The sequence below is a fragment of the Panicum virgatum genome, chromosome 4N (genome assembly GCF_016808335.1).
Source record: "Panicum virgatum strain AP13 chromosome 4N, P.virgatum_v5, whole genome shotgun sequence".
Classification (NCBI taxonomy): Eukaryota; Viridiplantae; Streptophyta; class Magnoliopsida; order Poales; family Poaceae; genus Panicum; species Panicum virgatum.
Genome location: NC_053148.1, coordinates 15,960,310 through 15,975,434, shown reverse-complemented (window position 1 = coordinate 15,975,434; position 15,125 = coordinate 15,960,310). Strand labels below are relative to the sequence as shown.

At 44.7% G+C, this 15,125-nt stretch overlaps 1 long non-coding RNA gene across 1 annotated transcript; it reads right to left on the bottom strand.

The window, feature by feature from the left end:
* LOC120669001 lies at positions 1-3,194 on the bottom strand. Its single transcript, XR_005672653.1, has 6 exons — positions 1,826-3,194; positions 1,539-1,754; positions 1,272-1,453; positions 1,010-1,182; positions 699-938; positions 1-529 (listed from the first exon to the last, which is right to left on the bottom strand). It is a non-coding gene; the product is annotated as an uncharacterized LOC120669001 (long non-coding RNA).
* Positions 3,195-15,125: the final 11,931 nt, after the last annotated feature.

Sequence of the window (15,125 nt, the reverse complement as noted above, 5' to 3'; positions counted from 1 at the left end):
ACATAAAAGGTATACATCAAAGTAAAAGTGCGTCATACAGTCAGTAGCGGACCACAGTAACAAAAGTACCACAACGGACAAAGACAAAGTTCAAGCATCATCCTCTGCTGGCTGTTCTAGGCTTTCTACAATCTTATCACCTACGGGCTTTAGATCTTCAACATATTGAGCTAATTGCTCCTCTGAATACCCTGCTGCTAATCCATCGCTGAGTGGAGCCAGATCTGCCGCCGGCCAATAAGACTTCACCAATCCCAAGATGTGCGCCATGTACTGCTTGGATGTTTCGGATAAGTAGCTGGTAATCATCTGGGGGCGCCAAGTAGTCGCTCCATTAAAGATTTTTCTCCAGCAGCTCCATCCTCGACCGGATCCACCATATCCACTACCGCTTGCGCCGCCATCTTGAGATCGGCTAGTTCCTTGGCTTGGGCATCCCTTTCAGCCGCCAAGTCCTTGATTTTTTGCATACAATCAACAAGCTGCTTGTCGCTGTCTGCCTAGATCTTGGACAATTTCTCCATCTCATCTGTGCGAAGGTACACAAGATTTGTCAGATCAGTCACCAGATCTTCCTTTGACATTAACAAAGTTTTGAGCTCTGTATGAACGAAGGATGAAATAAGTACCGATGCAGTCGATGGATCAACCAATCGACTACTTCTTGACTACAGGGAGTAGTGTTAGCAGAGACTAACCTTTGTGGTCCTTCGTCAATTTTTTGCTCTTCTCCTGCAAAGTCTTGTTCTTTTCCTGCAAAGTCTTGTTCTTTTCCTGCAGGCGACCAATCTGCATGGAGTTTCTGTCTTCAGCTTCTCCAGCTCTCCTTGAAGATCTGTAATCTTTTGTAGTTGACGCCCTTGATTAGTAGCAAATTGCCGATCTTCTCCAGCTTGGACGAGTCCTTTAGCTCTAGTGGCAGCTTGTTCGGCAAATTCCTATAATAGAAGAACCGAATTAACCTAACCAACTACCCGACCAGATAAGTACAAGTGGATTGCATACTTACACTTAAGAACTTTTGGCACTTGAGCAGTTCTTCTTTATACAATGTAGCCTCTTTCACCAGCAGCTTTGGCAATTCTTGTTATCTCTCAGGAATGACCTGCTCGCTTAGCGGAAGCACACTGGCATCATGGAGAATAAGGCTCATAGTTTTGTCTTCCCCTGATGCGGCGGAATCTACACGACATCAAAAAATGGATTAAATTCGCGAGGCTATGGAAAAATTAAATCAGGACAACAGTAACTACATGGCTGGGAACCAGCACCCATGCCTGGAGCAGCGACCTCCACTTCCTTCTGCTTCGCTGATTCAGCCTCGAAAGCCACCTCTGTGGATGTTGCAGGCCGACTTGAAGTAGCTCTAGACAAAGCTTCTGAAGTTTTAGGCCCGGGGGCTGGGATAGATACAGTTGCCTTAATACCCCCCAAACCCAAATCGACTGCTTTGCTGCTTACAAGCACAAGTTTCATTTAGTAAAGAATCAATCGCAAGGCATAATCAATGGAAAATTTATCAATCCAGCAACACCTACCTGGTCGACTTCTTTATCGGGAGCTTCTTGGGCCTCAGCACTTTCAGGGGTACAATCGCCCCTGCAGCACCCGACGCCTTGGCCTTGGGCTTAGCTAGCATATCCACTTGTTGGGCGGCTGCACAACTAGTACTCACTGGTGACGGTGGCCTCGCCGGAATAGGACTAGCTGCGGGAGGCGGCGATGCTTCTCGCACACGCTTCTCTGGCCGGGGGCTATGAAGCACAAGAAAGTTTGACATCAACATGGGACATGCTTATCTGCAACTGAAAGTTCCAACACATACCTGTTGTCCTCTTCGGTAGCGGTTGCCTTCCGCTTGTGCGTCTCTGCTGCACTCGCGGTAGGAGTAGGACTGAGCGGAAGGGCATCCTCCTGAACAGGTGGTACCTGCTCAGTGCCATCACCTTCTCCTCCCGATGGATCTGATAACAATTCAAAGCAAACACCTTTGTTAGCAGCTACTTGTGAGAATTATTCAAACATACAAGAAAGGGTATGATGCAGACTTGGGTTAGCTTGTGCAGCAGGCACAACTTCAGGCAGAGGAGGCTTTTTTTAATAACTACTACGGTTAATCTGCACATTAAGTTTGGAATTAAAAGACCTACAAGAGATAAAGTACTCGTTATTCAATCGAATCGACTACTTTACTCTACCTCTCAAGGTTGACTGCCGTGTCGAAAGTCTTCTCCCAGAACTGGTCTCGTTTCTACTTCATCAAGTACTCGACTTACAAGATGTCGAGCGTCAGTCTCAGAGATTTTTTGCGAAATTGAATCGGGAAGGATCACTTTTGCCAGAATAATCGAATCCAAGATTTGCTCGCTTATGCAGAGGCTGAATCCTCCTCATCGCCCAATTATAAACTACTGAAGCTCCAGTAATCTTCTTTTTCTTCAATTGGTCGATTATGTCCAGCAGTTGATTAACTTGAACAAGATCATCTACCTTTGCATTCCAACTTGCCCTTGGAATCGGGGGTCCGGGAGTTCTAGTAGGGAGGGCCGGCGTTTGGTTTTCGACATAGAACCAAAAATCTTTCTAGTCGATTACCTTCCCGGTTAATTTGTAAGGGATATACTTTTTTCCTACTCCCTGGCGCAACTGCACCCCGGCCCCGCCTATGATATCTACTGAAGAACTATTGGGTTGAGGTTTCAAGTGGAAAAGATAACGGAATATATCAAAGTGGGGCTCAATCCCCAGATATGCTTCACACAAATGGACAAAGATAGAGATGTGAAGAATGGAATTTGGGGTCAGGTGGTGTACCTGAATCCCCTAGTAATGCAGAAGACCGCAGAAGAAATTAGATGCAGGAATCGCAAATCCGCAAGGAACAAAGGAATGGAAAGTAACAATTTCTTGGGATTCCTCCCGGGGTGAAACATCTCCTATGGCCCTCCGCCACTGCATCTTATCGCGTGGTTGCAGCAGCCCCTCTTTCACAAGTCCATGAAGGTGGAAGTCAGTGCACTTACTCGGTCTCCACGCCTTTTGCTCCGCTGATTCCAATGGATCAGCTTGGGCCTCCTTCGACTTGCTCGCCGCCTTCTTGGGAGACATCCTTGAGGCTAGGAAGTTTGCTGATGGAAAACAAAGGTTTTTAAGTTTGGATCTAGAAGCTGACGACTTGAGGATATGGGGATGGCGGCAGCTTTGACTAATGAGGAGATGAAACCCTAGATTTCGACGTTTGGTAAAATAATCCGATCAATGGCAATTTTGTTATTACCCGATAGCTGAAGGATCACGCGCCAGTTAAATCTATTTTTTGTGCCACGACTTTGATGCTTAATTTCAAATTTTGGGATTATGATTCAAGGCTCGGGGGCTGCAGAGTATGGCACATAAAAGGCATATTTTTCTCAAATGGCAACTACAAGATTTGGAAGATTTTTTGGAGATTTTTTTGATCCTCAGCCTGATTCTATGACTCAACCTTAGGCTTGGGGGCTACTCCATATGGAGCGCGAGTTCATCGCGCACCATATAAAAGAAGATTCGGGGCTTGAGCACCTCATAGCCTCGACGCAGCCAGAAAAAGGACTCGGAAGACTACTCGAAGCACTCGACAAGGCATTGGAGGATTCCAGAAGCACTTGAAGCACTCGATGAACGTCTTCAGAAGCACTCGATACCTGCATGTGACATCTCCAAGTTTTACAATGCTAAGCAAGAAATATTAAATGTGGTTTCATGCTAAATAAACAAGAGAAAGTCAATTTATGCATTTCTTTTTGGAAAATAACATATGTGTGTATGTGTATGTGTGTTTTTGTGCATAGGTCAGGAACCTCAAATAACTTTCACACCAATGCAATTAGGCATATGAAAACGAATAGACATGTTCACCATGAAAAGATTAATCAATGTCTAGTTGAACCTTAGGGGTAAAAGTGACAAAAATTACATGAAATGTAAGTGATTTGATTTGTAGTTTTTGAAAATTTAAAATAACTTTTAAACCATTGCTCGATTAAACTTTTTCCTGAAATAAAAGTTGTAGGTTTTTAAATTCTCTACAACTTTAGTATTCGAAGTTTTCCATGTTTCAAAAGGAATTTTTGAGAAAAATCTGAATTTGAATCAGTTAATCTCTTTTTCTCTCTCTCTACTCTCTCTCTTCTCTCTCTCCCTCCTCTGTTCAATGCTGGGCGAACCGTGGTCGCCGCCGAGTCAGGGCCGCCGGCCACACGCCATGCCCTCACCGCGCCCCGTCCCTAGCCTCTCCCGTAGCTTCTCGGACTCTCCACGCGGCACTCTCTCCCAGCGCGCACGCCGAGGACGACTGTCAACGTGCCACGGCGACGAACACGCCGAGCCGTGCCGTGCGCCAATTCCCCGCTTGCTTGCGCACCTCGCTGGCTCTCCTCCCTTCCTTTGGCTTCGCAAACGAGTCTCCTCCCTCCCCCGCTACTCCCCTCCCTGCTCCAAGCGTCAAGCCGAGCTCCCCATGGCGTCCAGACCCGCCCGCCGCCGCCATTAGCGCCGCCGTCCCCTAGGCTCCCGCGGAGCCCACCCTTCCGCCCTTCCTCGCGCCCCACAGACCCCCCAGCCAGCTCCACATCGCCGCCCTGAACCTCCTGCACCCGGCCACCCCCTCCTTTCCCCGCTGGAACGCCGCCGCCGCCTGTTCAGTCCGCCACCGGCCGCCCCTCTTCGTGGCGAGGCCACCACGGTCCACGTCCGTGAGCCCCAAGCCCATCCAAAGGTAGCTCTTGTGCCCCTCTCTCTTTTCCCCTGCGAATCCCTCGCCGCCGACGACCCCAGGCGCCGGATTCCGGCGTCCCGCCGCCTCCCCTGTTTCAAACCCCAGTCAGGGACCTCGGGTTGAAATTCAAGAAAATCCAGGGGGTTGTTTGAATAGACTGACTCAGATGAATAGTGCTTTAAGGACCTCTTTGTTATTTCTAGCTGTAAACTTTGAAATTCAATATAAATTCGTAGAAAATTCGTAAAATAGCAAATCTAGTTGTTCTAGAATCCTTATGAAAAGCTCTATGCAGTAGAATCATAATATGCTAGTTGTTAGTTGAAACTTTTTGCTGGAAAATTAGATTTATGTTACTAGATGCATAAAGGCTAGTTGTTTATTCTTTCTCTTAATTATTTCTTGAAGCCTTGTTATGCTCTGAAATTTTTATGGTGGTTTGTTCATGTGACACTAGTGTTGCTATAAAAATTTCGTAGTCAGTTATCATGTGTAGCTAATTCTTTGATTTAATCCTTGTTTAGTAGACTTTAATTATGATAAATTGTTTATCTTGATGATAAATCATGAAAATATTTCTGAGTGTTCTTTTTGAAAAGTTTAGCTTTTTTATGAAGTTTGAGCCCAAATTCATGACTAGAACATGAGCTAAAAATGAATCTTGGAAATATGATGTCTGTTTTGTTTATTTTCTCAGAACTAATTCTTTGTAGATAAAATCATGAAAAATTCACAGTAGCTAAGTCATCACTTTTTAGACCTATTGTTAAAGTTTGAGCTTCTTTTATACTCTGGTCTAACCTATATAATTCAATCTTTTTCTAGGAGTTGTCTGATTACAAGAATTGTTCCGGTTATTTGGCTACAAGTTTTGGGATGAATTTTGCAGGATAGCTATTTCTGTTTACCTTATGCTTGATGTAATTTTTGTTGAATTTACTACTGTATGTGTGCTGAGTTGTTGATTTATTAATAAACCATGATTTAGTTGCTATAGGAAACTACTCCCACTTGTTTCGGAAGTTAGTATAGCTTTCTTGTGTGTTGATCATGATGCCTTGTGTAGTTAGATATGTTGAGTTACTACTATATAAACAATTACCCAGTAAAATATGAATGGAAGTGTTTCACTCTTTAACTTCGGGTTTTGTTTGATTTACAACTTTATAGTGAAGCAAGCTATAAGTTGTTATCATCACAACAACTCACCCATGTGCATCTCATATAGATACTACCACTCTCGCTGATGGAACATACGAGCTGGTGCCCGAGTCCGAGAGTGAGCAGCGTGAAGCTCAGGTGAATCTAACTGAAGTTACTGAAGACCCGAACCCGATTTCGGAAGAGCCCGGATCGAGTTACGCCCAGGAAGGCAAGCCCCGGAGCATGTCCTTCTTTTTTTTAAATTATGCAACTTATTATTGTTCTTATCTACTTGTGCATTTAAGTTACAGGAGTTGACTGGAACCTTAGTTGCATGATCCTAGGTACCGATGCTTGAACACTAGTATGTGTAGGTCGCTAGTTAGCTATGCTAATGGTTCGGTAGAAGTCGAGTGATTTCCTGTCACTCACGAGAAATTATAGTAGTTGGTTGTTTATTACCTGCTACAACTATATGGTCTACGGGCGGGGTGGTGATACCTGGAATGACCCCATCTGTTTAGTGAAATGTGATAAGGCCGCAGTGTGTGGTAGTGGTGGTTAAGCGTTTGAACGTACTAGATACATGCCGAGAATATGGTAATCGGTAAGCTTAAGTACTGGATTGAACCGAGGCCGGAACATACCTTCCCACTGTCTTGACATCGGTCTCATCTAGCTAATGACGGGTACAGAGCCAGGCTCTGTAGTCGAGGGCGGTGGGCCTGTTCCGTGAAGCGGGAATTGAAGGGAAAAGTTGCACGTGTGACCCTGGGAGTAACCACGTGACATGTGTTTAGGTCTGCCTGGCCAGGTTAACAAATTCGATTCGAATCGTCCGTTTCTCACCGGTTATTGAGACTGCTTGACCCTTTGGCCACATAGAGTAATAAGTGGAATGTATATGATGATGAATATTGTTGGATGATGAAAGATAATTGTTTTCCACCATGTATGCTATTGGATAGATGCTAATGTAGAATGGTTAATTAAACTAGAACTTGCAAGCAAAAATCTGAAATAAGGACTTACTCTTTGTGGCTTTTCAGCAAAAACAAACCCCCACAAGCCAGAAGCCTTTCATGTCTAGTTAGAGGACTAAGTATATCCTAGTCGGGTAAGCCTTGCTGAGTATTAGTATACTCAGCCTTGCTTGTGGCTCATTTTGTTTCAGGAGATACTTTGGAGGACATGTTTGCCAGTCTGACCTGGCCTTGCACTCTCCTGCCTGGTTGGTCCGTGGAGTGGGATACGTCCCCGGCCGGCGATAACAAGAACGAGTGATGTCACGAATCGGGCTTCATCGTGACATCCATATCGTCGTTAGATATTGTTTATCGTTTCCGCTGCAATAAAGAACTCTAGTGTTTTCCTTTAATGTTGGCTTTACGAAAAGTACTTTGTAATTTGGAACTTGGTTTGTAATGCTACAGTTATGTTAAACTCTCTGTGGTGTATTATATTGTGAGGTGTTGTAATCTCTGGACTCACCTTCGCGTGAGTTATGCTGCTTTGTTCGATCCAGGTTTAAGTGGTTTTATCGGGAATTTACCCGACGGACCTCCAATGTGCTCCGTCTGCTGTGCGAGTTAAAACTAATTGCCTTTGCAATGATGGTTAGCGCACTTAAGCCGGTTTATGTCGGGCGGTTCTGCCACAGCTGGTATTAGAGCCGAACAAAGCGTGCACTAGAGAAAGTGACGAGTTTTTGAAGAATTTTATTAAAATTTGACCACAAAAATTGTGTTTGCAAAATACGTTGGTTCGTTAAGGATGGTGCCTAGTTCGTAAAGCCCTAAGGGAATTTATGGGAATTTACTAGGTGGCTATCTAACTTATGTCATTATATACCTGACTTCCAGCACTTTACTTTCCGTCAGACCTTATTTTTGTGCACAATCAACCCTTAAATTCTGTAACGATGCACCTACGCTATGGTAAGAAGGTAAGGATCCTCAGTCAGCTGAGGGAGTCTGACCTTCCCGTCGGTGATGCGAGCCGAACGTTGCCCTCAAGCAATGGCATACTTGAGGTGCTACCAATATACCAACTATCAGTTGCCTATATTGGGAGTAAAGTATACTCAGTCAGCTGAGGGAGACTGACCTTCCCGTCGGTGATGCGAACCGAACGCTGTGCTCAAGCAGTGGCCTACTTGAGCTGCTGCCAATATATCGATCATCAGTCGATTATATTGGGAGTAAAGGAACTCGTGAATACGCTATCTCCGTGGCATATGTTAACATTGGCTATACGGCGAAAAATTGTATGGCTGCCGTTTCTATAGTAAATGGCAATGTATGGGTGAATATGTGGGCAACTGCATATGCGTTACCCATGTGGCGTAGGACACATGGGGGCCGTTCGTGAGTGCTGGCACGAAGGGTCCAGTCGTGAATATTCATATATATAGATGCTATGCATCTTTTGCAGGTACACTAACCGCGATTACGTTAAGAACGGTTAGAATTCGGCTAGACATATATAGGGAGAGACGTAATTTTGTGCTATGCTACCGGCGCTAACCCCGTAAGTCCAAAGCTATTGGGCAGTTGTTTGTTTTGTGAGGACGAATAGGTCGTGCATGCATCATGATCTTAAACTGGAAATCAATAAAAGTACATGTGGTAATGGGGAAATACTGAGGTTTGCACCTGAGCACATGTTATTTTTCACGATTAAGGTCTATCTAGACTCTGTTCTGTCTGCCGTGTCTGGATATAGGAAGTTACCGAACTCAGCAAAGGACTGTATCTGCCGAAGTGCTTGAGTAGAATACAAAAGTGTAGAATGTTAAACTACCTCTCGGCTGTCAAAAGTTGGGTGGATTTGGTTGAATAGAACGTGAGCTGTGATTGTTCTTGTAACAAATAGCCTTCTGTCCATGTTGTTATATAATTCATGCTAGTTTTTGCATGTTCCAGATGGTGGGATCGACGCGTGGCAATCCGGAGGGTTTCGTGAATGCGAGTGGTAGTGGATCGCAGCAGCCGCCACCCCTACCACAAGGTTTTGCGAAAGTCCTGTCCGCCCAGACTGAGTTGCTTCGCCAACTTGTCCAAGGGCAGCAGCGAGCTGGACACCACGCCCATCAACCTCAAGCTGCTGGTTATCAGGAATTCTTTGCAACCCAGCCTCCTTTGTTCAACAGGACAGAAGAACCACTAGATGCAGATGCATGGATTCGCACAATTGAGTCCAAGTTTGCACTACTTCCGGTGCCATGTTCGGAGGAAAATAAGACTCTCTTTGCCGCACAACAGCTTCGCGGTTCTATTCGTCTTTGGTGGGACAACTACCATGGCATGCTTCCGGCCGATCACGTTGTTACTTGGAACGAATTCAAAGATGCATTTAGGGACCACCATATTCCAGAGGGTCTTATGGAAAGGAAACTGAATGAGTTCCTGGCTCTTACTCAAGGAACTCATACGGTTATCCAATATGCCCAAGCTTTTAATGGTCTCTGTCAGTACGCGGGCTATCATGCTGACACAGATATTAAGAAGCATGACCGCTTTCGCAGAGGACTCAATACCAAGCTCAAGGAACGTCTGAATCCTATTAGGGTCGACACATATAATGAGCTGGTTAATCTGGCAATTACACAAGACGATTGCATTGTGGCTCATCGTGCTGAGAAGAAGCGAAAGGCTCCACCTGGACCCTCGAGTGCTCAGTCACCGAGGTATCGTTTTGTGCAGAATGTTTCTTCTACAACCCCTCAGAAGGCCCCTCAGCCAGGGCGTTGGATTTTTAGGCCGCCACAGCAGCAGGGTGTAATGCGACCCCCTGTTCCTCAGCTAACTGGTCCCAGGCCAATTGCCCCACCACCAGCCCGTCCAGGTGATAAAAATCGTTGCTTCAACTGTGGGAGTTCAGCTCATTTCGCCCGAGAGTGTCCTCAGCCTAAGAAACAAAACCAGGGTCAAGGTTCTACTCAGAACAATCAGAACAAAGGAAGAAGGCAGGCCATTTAGGTCAGGCAAGGTCGGGTCAACTTCACCACTCTTGCAGAACTACCTGAGGGAGCGCCAGTAATGACGGGTATATTTTCTATCCGCAATAAGCCTGCAGTTATATTATTTGATTCCGGAGCATCCCACAGTTTCATTAGTGCAAAATTTGGTGCAAAACTGGGTTTGGATTTTTGCCACACAAAAAGTTCTTATATGATATCAACACCGGGTGGTAAAATTGCTTCCAACCAGGTTATACCGTTTGTACCAATCAAATTGGGAAGTATAGTCATTAAAACCGACCTCATCCTTTTGCCGCTGGAAGGCATGGATATTATTTTGGGAATGGAATGGATGACTCAACATAAGGTCATGTTAGATGTTCCCTCGAGAGCTGTTGAAATAAATTCACCAAAATATGGAGCCACTACTCTTTATTTGCCCTCCCAAGAGTGCCCCAATTCTTGTGCATATGCCATGAGCGAATCCAGATTAGAAGAAATCCCAGTGGTATGCGAGTTTGCCGATGTTTTTCTGGATGACTTGCCAGGAATGCCACCGGATAGGGACATAGAGTTTGTTATTGAGTTGCAGCCAGGCACTGCACCTATTTCAAAGAGGTCCTATAGAATGCCACCTAAGGAATTGGCCGAATTAAAGATTCAACTTCAAGAACTTCTTGACAAAGGTTTTATTCGCCCTAGTGCATCACCTTGGGGTTGTCCGGCCCTATTTGTGAAGAAAAAGGATGATAGTTTGAGGTTGTGTGTGGACTACCGGCCTCTCAATGCGGTGACAATCAAAAATAAATATCCTCTCCCCCGCATTGATGTTTTATTTGATCAGTTGGCTGGAGCTAGGGTGTTTTCAAAGTTGGATCTTCGCTCTGGATATCATCAGATCAAAATCCGACCCTGTGATATTCCTAAAACCGCCTTCTCTACAAGATATGGACTATATGAATATTTAGTCATGTCCTTTGGCCTTACAAATGCACCTGCTTATTTCATGTACCATATGAATTCGGTGTTCATGCCTGATCTTGACAAGTTTGTCTTGGTTTTCATTGATGACATCCTTGTTTATTCCAAGAATAAAGAGGACCATGCCCAACACTTGCGCATTGTTCTTCAACGCCTCAGAGATCATAAATTATATGCTAAGTTTTCCAAATGTGAATTTTGGTTAGACAGGGTGAAATTTTTGGGTCATACTATATCCAGGGAAGGCATAGCCGTTGATCCTAGTAAGGTGCAAGAAGTGATGGACTGGAAACCTCCTGCTTCCGTTCATCAGATTCGCAGTTTTCTTGGTCTAGCTGGATATTATCGTCGATTCATTCCGAACTTCTCAAAAATTGCTAAGCCTATGACCGAACTGTTGAAGAAAGGAATAAAATTTGTCTGGGATGAAAGATGTGAGAAAGCTTTCCACACTCTAAGGGAGTTGCTGACTAAGGCCCCCGTCTTAGCTCAACCTGATAATGCCAAGCCCTTTGATGTGTATTGTGACGCGTCGGGTACGGGTCTTGGTTGTGTGCTCATGCAAGACAATAGATTCATGGCCTATGCTTCACGATCTCTTCGGCCCCATGACCAGAACTATCCTACTCATGATCTCGAGTTAGCAGCCGTCATTCATGCTTTAAAGATTTGGAGACACTATCTTATGGGCACTCATTGCAATATCTACACAGACCATAAGAGTCTCAAATATATCTTCACCCAAGCCGATCTAAATATGAGACAAAGAAGATGGTTGGAATTAATCAAAGACTACGATCTCGAGGTGCACTACCATCCGGGCAAGGCCAATGTAGTCGCGGATGCACTAAGCCGCGAGACTCATTGTAATGGCCTAGCTATGGAATCTTATGACCAGACACTGTGTTCTGAAATGAGAAGACTCAATTTGGAAATAATTCCCCAAGGCACTTTAAACCACATTTCCATTGAACCAACTCTTCACGATCAAATTATCATGGCGCAACTACATGATGAAGGTGTTAAGATCATCAAGCAGAAGCTCTCCCACGGGGAAGAAAAATATAAATGTTTCCTCCAAGACCACAATGGAATTCTATGGTTCGAAAGCCGCATAGTCGTTCCAAAGAATCATGAGCTCCGAAAGCAAATCCTCGATGAGGCACACCTTTCCAAGTTCTCCATTCATCCAGGCAGTAATAAAATGTATCAAGATCTTAGACAAAACTTCTGGTGGACTAGGATGAAAAGGGAAATTGCTAAGTATGTTTCCGAATGTGATACCTGTCGGCGAGTAAAAGCCAGCCACATGAAGGTAGCCGGCCCTCTTCAACCTTTGTCTATCCCCTCATGGAAATGGGAAGACATAAGCATGGATTTCATTGTTGGATTGCCAAACACATCCCAGAAGCACGACTCTATTTGGGTTATCGTGGATAGGCTCACAAAGACGGCACATTTTATTCCAGTACACACTACCTACACTGCCAAGAAATATGCCGAGATTTATCTCGATCGCATTGTTTGCCTACATGGCGTGCCCAAAACGATCATTTCTGATCGTGGTACTCAATTCACAGCACATTTTTGGGAACAATTGCAAGCTTCTCTTGGTACCAAACTGATTCGAAGCTCAGCTTATCATCCTCAAACTGATGGACAAACAGAGAGAATAAACCAAATCCTAGAAGACATGTTGAGGGCTTGTGTCATTCACTTTGACAAGAGTTGGGATAAGTGCTTAACTCTAGCCGAATTCTCATACAACAATAGTTATCAACAGAGTCTGAAAATGGCACCATTTGAGGCCTTGTATGGTCGAAGGTGTCGTACTCCTTTGAGCTGGTCGCAAGTCGGAGAACGAGTGGTATTCGGACCTGATCTTGTAACTGAGGCAGAGGAAAAAGTGAAGGTAATCCAAGCAAATCTTAAGGCGGCACAATCTAGGCAAAAGAGCTATTTCGACAAAAGAAGAGATCCCTTGCAATTCGAAGTTGGAGATCATGTATACCTTCGGGTTTCCCCAACCAGGGGTTTACAAAGATTTGGAGTGAAAGGAAAACTAGCTCCCAGGTATGTTGGTCCCTATGAAATCATCGAAACTTGTGGACCCGTGGCCTATAGAGTGAGACTTCCTTCACAATTATCCACCATACACGACATCTTCCATGTTTCTCAGCTTAAGAAAAGTGTCCGAGTTCCCACGGAGATTGTCGAACAAGAGGATATACGGGTAGAGACGGACCTTTCCTATGTGGAATATCCTATCAAAGTTCTGGATCGGAAAGAAAGGGTAACAAGAAGGAAAGTAGTTAAAATGTACAAAATCCAGTGGAGTCATCACACAGAAGAAGAAGCCACTTGGGAGACTGAAACCTATCTAAATGAACATTATTGTGGTTTTCTAGCTTCCCTCCAAGGTGCACACACCTTCCACACTTAGCCTAGTTACTCGAATCTCGGGATGAGATTCTATTTAAGGGGGGTAGGCTGTGACATCTCCGAGTTTTACAATGCTAAGCAAGAAATATTAAATGTGGTTTCATGTTAAATAAACAAGAGAAAGTCAATTTATGCATTTCTTTTTGGAAAATAACATATGTGTGTATGTGTATGTGTGTTTTTGTGCATAGGTCAGGAACCTCAAATAACTTTCACACCAATGCAATTAGGCATATGAAAAATTACATGAAATGATAAGAGATTTGATTTGTTGTTTTCGAAAATTTAAAATAACTTTTAAACCATTGATCGATTAAACTTTTTCCTGAAATAAAAGTTGTAGGTTTTTAAATTCTCTACAACTTTCATATTCGGAGTTTTCCATGTTTCAAAAGGAATTTTTGAGAAAAATCTCAATTTGAATCAGTTAATCTCTTTTTCTCTCTCTCTACTCTCTCTCTTCTCTCTCTCCCTCCTTTGTTCAATGCTGGCCGAGCCGTGGTCGCCGCCGAGTCAAGGCCGCCGGCCACGCGCCGTGCCCTCGCCGCGCCCCGTCCCTAGCCTCTCCTGTAGCTTCTCGGACTCTCCACGCGGCACTCTCTCCCAGCACGCATGCCGAGGACGACCGTCAACGCGCCACGGCGACGAACACGCCGAGCCGTGCCTTGCGCCAATTCCCCGCTTGCTTGCGCACCTCGCTGTCTCTCCTCCCTTCCTTTGGCTTCGCAAACGAGTCTCCTCCCTCCCCCGCTACTCCCCTCCCTGCTCCAAGCGTCAAGCCGAGCTCCCCATGGCGTCCAGACCCGCCCGCCGCCGCCATTAGCGCCGTCGTCCCCTAGGCTCCCGCAGAGCCCACCCTTCCGTCCTTCCTCGCGCCCCACAGACCCCCCAGCCAGCTCCACATCGCCGCCCTGAACCTCCTGCACCCGGCCACCCCCTCCTTTCCCCACTGGAACGCCGCCGCCGCCTGTTCAGTCCGCCGCCGGCCGCCCCTCTTCGCGGCGAGGCCACCACGGTCCACGTCCGCGAGCCCCAAGCCCATCCAAAGGTAGCTCTTGTGCCCCTCTCTCTTTTCCCCTGCGAATCCCTCGCCGCCGACGACCCCAGGCGCCGGATTCCGGCGTCCCGCCGCCTCCCCTGTTTCAAACCCCAGCCAGGGACCTCGGGTTGAAATTCAAGAAAATCCAGGGGGTTGTTTGAATAGACTATGACTCCGATGAATAGTGCTTTTAGGACCTCTTTGTTATTTCTAGCTGTAAACTTTGAAATTCAATATAAATTCGTAGAAAATTCGTAAAATAGCAAATCCAGTTGTTCTGGAATCCTTATGAAAAGCTCTATGCAGTAGAATCATAATATGCTGGTTGTTAGTTGAAACTTTTTGGTGGAAAATTAGATTTATGTTACTAGGTGCATAAAGGCTAGTTGTTTATTCTCTCTTAATTATTTCTTGAAGCCTTTTTATGCTCTGAAATTTTTATGGTGGTTTGTTCATGTGACACTAGTGTTGCTATAAAAATTTCGTGGTCAGTTATCATGTGTAGCTAATTCTTTGATTTAATCCTTGTTTAGTAGACTTTAATTATGATAAATAGTTTATGTTGATGATAAATCATGAAAATATTTCTGAGTGTTCTTTTTGAATAGTTTAGCTTGTTCATGAAGTTTGAGCCCAAATTCATGATTAGAACATGAGCTAAAAATGAATCTTGGAAATATAATGTCTGTTTTGTTTATTTTCTCAGAATTAATTCTTTGTAGATAAAATCAAGAAAAATTCACAGTAGCTAAGTCATCACTTTTTAGACCTATTGTTAAAGTTTGAGCTTCTTTTATACTCTG